Source organism: Octopus bimaculoides, chromosome 14 (assembly GCF_001194135.2).
Source record: "Octopus bimaculoides isolate UCB-OBI-ISO-001 chromosome 14, ASM119413v2, whole genome shotgun sequence".
NCBI lineage: Eukaryota > Metazoa > Mollusca > Cephalopoda > Octopoda > Octopodidae > Octopus > Octopus bimaculoides.
Genome location: NC_068994.1, coordinates 3,476,871 through 3,487,830, shown reverse-complemented (window position 1 = coordinate 3,487,830; position 10,960 = coordinate 3,476,871). Strand labels below are relative to the sequence as shown.

Genomic DNA, 10,960 nt, shown 5'->3' with positions numbered 1-10,960 from the left:
CACACACACACACACACACACACACACGTATGTATATATAGATGCATGTATATATGCATACAATAGAAACACCGGTGAATTTCGTCGTAAAATTCCGACCGGAACAAAAGCGGGAGTGCCTGTCAGCCTTCCCCACCACACACACATAAACATTCACATAAAAAGTGCAGTAATTTTTAAAAATGAAACTCCATTTAATGTTCAATATAATCTGAATAGAGTGTTGCCATGGCCCGTTAAGCAACCAGTTCAAATTTGTTGACAGTAGGAAAGAAACGTTGTCACTTCTACAGGTTTATAAACACAACGAGCTTTTAGCTCTCTCAATATACACATCTCCATGTATATATACGAGGACATTCACACTCACACTGCAAATGTATACAACACACCTCTCTGTATCTATTCACACACCCTCAGATAGAATTACAGTTTATAATTTCATACACATATGTCCAAACGTAAACCAGTGTGCCCTCTACTTGTAAAGACGGCAGTGTATTAAGGAGGGACATTTGGCTGTTATTTCTAACAGTTCAACCACCAATCCTGTTAGAAGTTTCCCTTAACTGCCTCGTCATTATCAATTATTTCTTAACAATCCTAGAAGCCCTGCATACACTCCATGTACTTGTAGGTCGGGCCAACCTCTGCTCGGTCATTCATCTTGTGACCCCACCCTATCGCACTTCTCTGCTGCTGCCCCACGGAGTTCAAAATTACAGAATTTAATTAGGCCTTAAAAGAAATCCATATTGATTACTTTAAGCTTCTTTTAAGTTGTTTTAATTATGTTTAATTAAACGAAGTAAATTACATATTTTTCATTAAATATTTGATGATGTCCATACAAAGCCATGAGTAATTTTTTTTTATTTGAATATGAAGTGCACCAAAAAAAAAAAGTGATTGAGGACCCCAACGTCATGAGGAAGGGTACCGTGGATAATGGGGACCATTATAGGCTGCTGAATGAATAAAGGGTATGGTGGCCCACAAGCTGTTGATCGTTGCTCTCCTGGATTATGTCTGAACCTGGGGCTAAACTATAAATAACCTTTAGCTAATAAACATGTTCAATTTTCTGTCGGATGCCATAACACGTGCATCAGTGTACATAGACATAGATGGAGTGTGTGTGTGTATCCACACACACACACACAAAGCTGTGTATATACCTATACAGACACGCGTGCATGTATATATATATATATGTATATATGTTTACGAAAGCACATATACATATCCACGCATGTATACGAAATTTATAGGGAGTTTTTACAGGGTTGTTGAACTCGCTAGAAATAACAATCAAATGTGAGCCATCGATAGAACACTGTACAGAGATCGTTTGAACTGCTAGAAAAATACCAGCCAAATCTCCATCGTTACACCACATTGGATAATGTAGTCCTAGGTACACTTGGAAAATAACTACTCGAGATGGTAACGTTTGACACGTGTAGTATATACATTTTTGTCCCATTAGGGTGGCATGGTACCAAACAGTAGCAACGAAAGTTGAATTATCTTGGCAAGTAAAAATGCGTAACGGCTCCCTAATTCTGCCTGAAAAGGGTTGATAAACATGTGTCACTCTACGAAATGCAACTTGTATGACCTTGTATTATAACTGCTAGTTCCAGGGACGAGGTTGCAATATGATACCCTCAGATTATTCTGTTGTAAATATTAGTCTAACAACTATTGCGTCAGACAAGTTAGTAAACTTGCACTTGTTAGTACATTTTGTATGTGTACATACATACACACATACATACACACACACATATACACACACTCATACAGACAGATACACACACGCACACACACACGTATAGTCTCTGTATGTGTATGTATGGATAAGTATGTGTGTGTATGTGTATATATGTGTGTGTGTGTGTGTGTGTGTACATGCATCATCATCATCATCATCATCATCATTTACACGTATCCGTTGCTTATTGTGCACCCACATACGTACGCACTTGTATGATTTGGGTTGTGTGTGTGTGGTAAGTGATATGTTTAAATAAGCAAATAATGAATGGAGATTCTTATCATAATTATTTATTTCCGTTCCATGTTGCGGCACGTTATTCTAAAAAAAAAAAAAAAATTCTAGGGGCTGTTGCTATGCTAACCCTATGATGTCTGGAGAAATGGGGGTGAAAAAACAGGTGGAGTACCTCACCACTCGGCTCATAGCTAGACACAGTGCCGTAGCTTGGAATGTGTGTCGCTCGGAGCTGCTCTTGAGTTCGCTCCAACCCCCCTTCCTCCTAGCCTATGAAGCTGACCCTCAAAATACAGCCCCATAAAAACGTCGCCTGCTACCTCCCTCCCCCAGATATGCTACTAGAGAGGGAAGGAGAGAGAGAGAGAGAGAGAAAATGAATCCAGTACTTCACTTTGTACTTCGTTTATCGATGTTGAAATGCTTGCTTGAATGTGTCAGGGTTTAAACTGAACTGTCACGAATACAACTCCCTAATGTCTGCCCTTCCTAATGTCAACCACTCTAAGAGTGTAATGGGTGTTTCTTATGTGTCACCAGCACGGGAGCCAGTCAAGTGGCACTAGCACCGACCACTCTCAAATGGTATTTTTTACATGCCACCGGCACTAGAAAATGAATGCTAAATGATGATGATGGTGGTGGTGATGATACCTATAATGGGTTTCATACATTTTTCTGTCAACACTCACAAAGTATCGATCAACTAGGGACTGTGATGGAGGACCTTTGCTCAAGGAGTCATGCAGTAGGACTTGAACCTGAAACCGTTTGGTTGAGAAGCAAATGTATCTTAGAATGTATTTCCTGATCAGACAGTTTAAATTAATGTCATTTGAAAATAATTTCAATCAATTAAAAATTGGGATCTATTTTAAAACGGGGGCCACATTTTTCATTAATGTTTTACGTAGTATTTTTGGTACTTAAAGACTTTCAAACTTCGTATACTTATCTATTTTGTGTTATAGAACAGAAAAATATTTTTGTATTCGAATTTATTTCATGTAAAAAATTGTCTTATTTCGATAATTTCAACCAATCACTGACAAGTATTCAGTTGTTTATATTTACTCCTTTGGCTGATTAAGCGATGTAAAGCGTATTTAATCTCCATACCTTCGTTTTATTTGCTTTTTTCATTTTAAATTTGCTTTAACCCTAACCCTAACCCTAGGGTTAGGGTTAATTGTTACAGAATCGTTTGTTTATGTAGTTGGCATTTAATGTATATCGGCTGAATGGACGTCAGTGATTGGTTGAAATTGCAGAAATACGACAACTTTAACATGGAATAACTTATGGATTTCTTTTTTTTTTAAGAAGACTAAGAGAAAAAGATGTTTTATATGACACATTCTACCAGTGTTCTAAGTTTCAAAGTATTTCGTTAATGAAAAATGTGGCCCCCGTTTTAAAAAAGATCCAAAAATTGTTTTCAGCCCACCTTATATTAACCAGCATTAAGCATGTATTTATTAGATTTTAGTTACAGCTGTAGTGTTTTGTTGGTAGTGGCAGGACACAGGCCTTGGCTACCAGCCTACTACTGTTCTCTCTGTCTGTCCAGTTCTCTCTCTCTCTCCCTCATATATATACACACATACAGACACACATACAATGTTATGTCATGAACATATAAACTATGACCATGAAAGAACTAACAGAACAGATTGTGATGCCTTTGTGTTCTACAGACATAGTCTTAGAATGTTGTAATATTGACAGCTGTTTAGTCAATAATGCAGTGTATGAGATGAGGAAAGGGTGAAAGCAAAATATAGACAGAAACAGAAGACACACATAGAAAGGAAGAGGGGGAAACAAACAGATAGGCAGACAGAGGGGGAGACACCAACATAGAGAGAGAAGCAACAGAAGATACACAAACACATGCAGTGAGAGAGAGAGAGAGAGATGCACACACACACACATGCAGAGAAAGACAGACACGCATACACACTAGCAGTGAGAATTGAAAATGGAGGGGAAAAAACATCAACAGGCAAAAACAAAGTTATGGAGGCTGAGAAAGGAAGAAAAAAGATGGAGATAGAGAGACAAGGAAAGGGAGAGAGAGGAAGAGAAAGATTAGAAAGTTTTCCCAAATATTTGGCAATAAGATGAGGTGTTAAAATTACGTAAATGGTTTATAATTTGGTTAAAATTGTTAACTGATGGGGGTGAGGTGGATTGTGGCTGGGTGGGGGAGTGAAAGGTTAGTTAAACAAATTACAGCCGATGTCTCTGTCTACTAGAATCAATAGCTGCGCTACATACACATATACATAGACACATACACACACGTGTACATATATATAGCATGTATGAGCACATGTACAGTGCATGTCATACATATAGATATGCCATCTCCTGTATATATATATATATATATATATATATAGTATTTCATACATAGATAGCTACACAGTATGTTATATGTACACAGGGAACCTCATCATTTTACTCTTGTTTATTTTTATAAAGTCTGAATCGTTACTGGTGGTGGTGGTGTGTCTTCTCCATTACAGCATATTGCCACATGTTGCAATCTTTTCAACGTCCTGAGATTAGGCTTCCTCTCTCCCTCCTTCTCATATCACCTTTGGTCTTCCAAAAATGTGTGCTACGATGTAAGATATGGTATGGCATATAATGACCAATTATAGAATTTATATCTAATATAAATTATATTTCGCATAATTGATATATAGATGCAGGAGTGGCTCTGTGGTAAGAAGTTTGTTTCCTCACCACATGTTTCTGGGTTCAGTCTCACTGTTTGGCACCTTAGGCAGGTTCCTTGTATTATATCCTTGGGCTGGCCAAAGCCTTGTGAATGGATGTGATAGATGAAAACTGAAAGAAAGTTGTTGGTGTCATGTAACTGGCACCTGTGCCAGTGACATGTAAAAAGTGCCTTTCGAGCGTTGGGCCTCATGGAGGCAATGACCAAGACCTTTGGCATTGTCGTGCTTGAGAAGACCCATCGAGCTGAGTAAGACTGCAGTTGTGGCAGGTACTAGTGTTATGCAAATGGCACCTGTGCTGGTGGCATGTTAAAGCAGTCATTACACTCTTGGAATGGTTGGCGTTAGGAAGGGCATCCAGCTGTAGAAACCATGTCAAATCAGACTGGAGTCTGGTGCAGCCTTCCAGCTGGTCAGCCCTGGTCAAGCCGTCCAACCCATGCCAGCATGGACAACAGACATTAACTGATGATGATGAGATGTGTGAATGTCTGTGTTTGTCCCCACAATACTACTTAACAACCAGTGTTGGTGTGTTTACATCCTTGTAACTTAGTGGTTTGGCAAAAGAGTTTGATAGAATAAGTACCAGCCTTTAAAAAAAAAGAGCACTGAGGTCAATTCATTTGACTAAAATTCTGAAGGTGATGCTCCAGTATGGCTGCAGTCAAATGACTGAAGCAAGTAAAAGATAAAAGAAATAAAATATGATAAAATTAAATCTTCTGTTCCCTCAGTCCAGAGAATGTAGAATATTGTAAAACCTTCCGTCCACTATTTTGTCCTCCTACAAAATATGTCAATAGAACTACATGAAAGAATATATATTTCAATATTTCAACAATATATTTGTCCATCGATTCCAATATAAATTTTATATCTAAAATATCCATTCCAATATGTCACTAATATCTTTCTTTCACTCTCAGTTAAGATTTTTTTTTTTCATTTCTTCAAGATGGAAAAAACCTACACAAATATTTGTTACATCATCAAACTAATTCTCTCTTCCAAACCAAAATTTGCAGAGTCTGAAGAATTACGTAATACATAACGACTATGATGTAATTTCTTCTCACTGTTACACCAAACTGAACTTCCCACCCCCATCTTTACCATAGTTTCAAATTCTGCTTGACAAACCATTTTGCTATACTTTTTAGGTGACATTTTTGCTAGATTTTTGCTAATGACAGGTTTCTTGTTTCAAAGAAGGAAATGGGAGACATGCAGTGTTGTAACTACAAATAACAGAAGGAATTATATGACGACCCCTCATTCTGGTCAGTCGATATGACACTGGTGTGGTTGGTTTTTGAAATCTAATACTTGAAGGTGTGAGGAATTTTATCTTGAAATCTACACAAAACTCACTGAAACCAACTGAAACCTCGTCAATAAGGAGCAGGGCTGCCATAAAACTGAGGGTAGTCTGCAAAGCTCGCTGTTGTGTATGCATGCACGTGTGTGTGTGTGTGTGTGTATACACCTATGCATGTGGGGTGGGGTATTTACATGTATGTGTCATCATGACCATCATCACTTTAACATCCACTTTTCCATGCTTGCATGGGTCGGACAATTTGTTGAAACAGATTTTGTATGGCCTGATGTCCGTCCTATCACCAGGAATGTATTTTTGTGTAAACCTCATTTTATGTTAAAAAAGGTCCACTATAATCAATATATATATTCATTATCATGGTCCAGATATTTTTGATCATTCAGTACATTTTTTTTTTATCAGCTTCATTAGCATCTAATTGACATGCCAGACATAATTTTACTATTGTATTTCTATCAGATAACATTTTCAGCCAGTAACACTATCTAGCCTACATTTCATCCCACTTGTGTCGTAATGACCTTCATGTAGTTCACTCAAAATTTGTCTTTGTAATTGTGTCTTGGGAGAGTCTTTATGTCAAAGAACAAATTACTCTCTACTGTTAAAATTTATAACTTCCTGTACTTGTATTGCATTTTCATCAGTATTTTTTTTAATGTTTGTCAGCAATATAGACGCAGCAGTGACTGTGTGGTAAGTAGCTTGCTTACCAACCACATGGTTCCGGGTTCAGTCCCACTGCGTGGCACCTTGGGCAAGTGTCTTCTACTATAGCCTCGGGCCGACCAAAGCCTTGTGAGTGGATTTGGTAGACGGAAACTGAAAGAAGCCCGTTGTGTATATATATGTGTGTGTGTGTCTGTTTGCCCCCCCCCCAACATTACTTGACAACCAATGCTGGTGTGTTTACATCCCTGAGCTAGTTTTCACCTATGGAAGGGTTCCTTTTGTAGTCTCTTATCAACCATAGCCATCTCCAACTAGTTTCAGCTGCTGTGGCTATTTCCTTGATGGCTTTCTTCAGTTCCATGTCATCATTGTTCTTTTATTAATTTTGGCTTTTGAAAACAGTATTGTTTGGCCTTTAAGTAAATTAGTTTCATATCTGGGGACGTATTCAAACTGACTTGCACTTTGAGAGGGCAACACCTTAATCCAGGTGAAAAGACTTTGGAGTAATTTATACAGATTATTAATCATATTTTTAGTCTGACAAATCACTTGAATTGTCATCATTATCAATATCAGTAATATTAATGAATTATTATCATCAATATTAATTTCATTAAGCACAGATAACTGTCCTATTAAATGCTTTCAATTCATTCTAATTAACCCATATCAGAATCATTTACAAAAGCTTCTAATTGTTTACAATGATCTCTTTTCATTTTTATTATTAGTATTTTCCTTCAGTGGGAACATTCATATTGTGGTAATTGAATTTGCATTTAAATCCAGATCCTGATGGCATTGTTTGTTTGGATTATTGAATTAAAATGTAGCATTTCTGATTTCTTGATATAAATTTATATCTTCATCACTTAACATCTGTTTTCTATGCTGGCATGGGTTGGACAGCTTGACAGGGGCTGGCAAGACTGGAGAGCTGCACCAAGCTTCATTGTCTGCTTTAGCATTGTTTCAATGGCTGGGTGTCCTTCTTAAAGCCAACCACTTTACAAGACGTACTGAGTGCTTTTTATAGGGTACCAGTGCCAACAGGATTGCCAAGTACCTTGCAAGATAGAAAAGGCAAAAACCCCTCAGTTGGGAGCAGGGTAGTATTGAAGTGGGGGTGGCTTTGCACCAGTTGAGAAATTAAAGGTACAAAAATAGGTATCTTGTTGTAGATACATGGATATATGTACATCTGTGTGTGTGTGTGTGTATATATATATATATACATATGTGTATATATATATATATGTGTGTGTGTGTACATATGTGTATATGTAGATATACGTAAGTGTTCCATATTTTAACAGGTGACGGGTTCAACTTTGTTTTTGTCCTGGCATCAAAAGTGGGTCACTGAATGAGATGGGGGAAGAACTGCCAATGAAAAAGTCATTAGTGATCAATTAATTTCACTTTTGTAAGATATTGTTATCTATTATCAAAACATGTTGTATTGATATCTTTGACCTTGAGGTCAAGGTTCAAATGTCAGGAATCTAAGAGAGAGAGAGAAAGGGCATTAAGCAGGTTTAACTATGGTAGTTCAGAAAACTATTACCAATTTCCTTGTTTTCTTGTCTCTTTTATTTATTTTTTATCATGGAAAGGTAAACCTAAGAAACTTGGGGTATTCTTTTGTAAGATTGAAATTTTTATAAATACCTTGCATTTTGGCAAACTTACTTGGAAACCTATCCATAGATTCACACATATATTACAGACATACTGCTGCTCTGCTCCTTTTTGGGTTTTTTCCTGCACTTTGTCATCTCCCCCCCCCAATTCCTGCATCGTTGGTCATCCCCACTGCCCCGTCTGTTTTTTCAACCCCCACTCTCCTACATTCCTGGTTCCTCTGTCTCAACTCACTTCTACTCACTTTGAAGGACCACCCAGACACCCCCATCGCCACCATTTCTATCTCTTTCAACCCCCACCCAGTCACTCATACCCTCTCTTCCAAAATATGAGTAACCATGTAAGTTCCTCAACAGCTAGAAACCTGTTCTACTTTAACTCCTCGTCTTCATAGCATAAAGCCACCTGTCTTGGGGTTCATAGTCTTGCAGGCTGCATGCCAAACTCACTCATAGTGCTGATGGCACAAGAAAAAGCACCCAGTTTGCTCTGTAGAGCAACTGGTGTTTGGAAGGGCAAAAATAAAACAAAAAGGCACTTTGTGGGATGAGAGGAAACTTTGTGAGGTGTTGGGGGGGGGTGATGTTAGATGTGCGGAGATGTTTAGCTCCAGGTATTGCAGACGCTGTGCAAAGCACTTCAATGTGCTTTATGCATTGTGAGAGACCTCGTCACACTAACATTGTACCAACCTCCCCTTCTTATTTCTCCACCACTGACCGACATCTCTTACACATTTGACATTTTTAATGCTGGTTGTTTAGAACAACATTTATTAGTTAACCTTTTACAGTTCACACCTGAGTCTTTCTCTCTCTCTCTTTCTCTCTCTCTCTCTTTCTCTCTCTCTCTCTCTCTCTTTCTTTCTCTCTCTCTCTCTCTCTCTCTCTCTCTCTCTCTCTCTCTCTCTCTCTCTCTCTCTCTCTCTCTCTCCCTCTCCCTCTCACACACACACACACACACGCACACACACACACACGCCTCTCAATGTGTGTCTCATACCTACAACACATGTGCAATATGCCACACTCCCCAAACATGTTACCTACCCCATCCCCACTGCTCCCACTGTTGCCTTCTACTCAGGCAGGTGTCACCCCCTCTCACTTTTGGTAAAGTGTCCCAGAATAACACTCCAGTCACTTGGTTCTCAAGTGGTTCACCCCTTATTATCAGCTCCATGTTCATGTCTCTTACAATGTGTGTGTGTGTGTCCACACACACACACACACACACACACACACACACACATTCTTTGTTATTTGTGTACAGATGTGTGTGTGTTTATGTGTCCTATATTTGGGGGTAGGATTATAAATTAGGGGGTGGGTTTATGTAATCACACACACATACAGTCAGTCACTGTTGAAATTAGATAAGAGATAACACACACACACACACAGTGCCTGTCCTGATCAGACATTTTCCCTCCCCCTTCCCCTCCCTTCCTTGGTCACTGTCAAAAACCACTGGGTGTCAGGGTATCGTGGGTAGGGGTGGGTTGTTGATCTTTGATTTGTGAGATGAGTGGAAGTGGATGGGTGGAGGGGGTGGTGGTGGGGATGTTGTTTACACTTTACTTGACTGGAGAGATATGGATGTAATTTATGTTGGCTGTCCCCCACCTCTCTCTCTCTAAACTATGCACCAGTGCCCCAGCCCCACCACCACTGCTATCATTGCCACCCACCCTACATCCACACCATTCATTATTAATAGGCCATGAATGTTTTATTCTTTACAACAAGCCCTTAGGCTCAAACACAGAGGGGACAATACAAGGACAGCCGTAACACCACAGTGGGGACAAAAACTTAAAATGGATGACATGAAATGTATAAAATTAATGATAATGAAATGGCTGCATTGAGCCCCACTTTCAAGCTGTACCATTTTAAATGTTTTTACATGTTTTTACCATTTTTAATCATTTTCTTTTTTCCACCTTTTCTCTCTTTTAGCTTCATATTTATGTTAGTTTAACATTTACTTACATTTTTTTGTGTGAAGTCATTAAAGGTTCTAATTCTTTGTATTCCACCACTGGTGGCAGTTCATCAAATTCTACTTCTGCATCCAGTGGGCCAATTTCGCTTCCAATAGGCCATGAATATTCAATTAATGACTTGTTTTATGAGCATAAGACCACAAATTTGGGGCAGGGGTGCAGGCAAAGGTTATACATTCCCCCTCCTCTCTCTCCTGTAATGCAGTGGTGTTTTATCAGCCCTGGAGATGATGGAAGACACATGCGATCTCTTGTGAAATTTGAACTCAGAACATAAACAGTTGTAGGCGCAGGCATGGCTGTGTGGTAAGAAGCTTGGTTCCCAACCACATGGTTCCAGGTTCAGTCCCACTGTATAGCACTTTGGGCAAGTGTCCGCTACTGTAACCTTGGGCTGACCAAAGCCCTGTGAGTGGATTTGATAGAAACTCAAGAGAAGTCCACGATGTTTGTGTGTGTATGTGTATATGTATGTATGTATGTATGTATATATATATATATATATATATATATATATA

The 10,960-nt window shown here is 38.8% G+C and overlaps 1 protein-coding gene across 2 annotated transcripts in view; it reads left to right on the top strand.

Annotated features, from left to right (window-relative positions):
• The window catches only part of LOC106870099 (ornithine aminotransferase, mitochondrial), a 25,922-nt gene that overhangs the window by 1,172 nt on the left and 13,790 nt on the right, over positions 1-10,960 (top strand). The window lies entirely within an intron of this gene.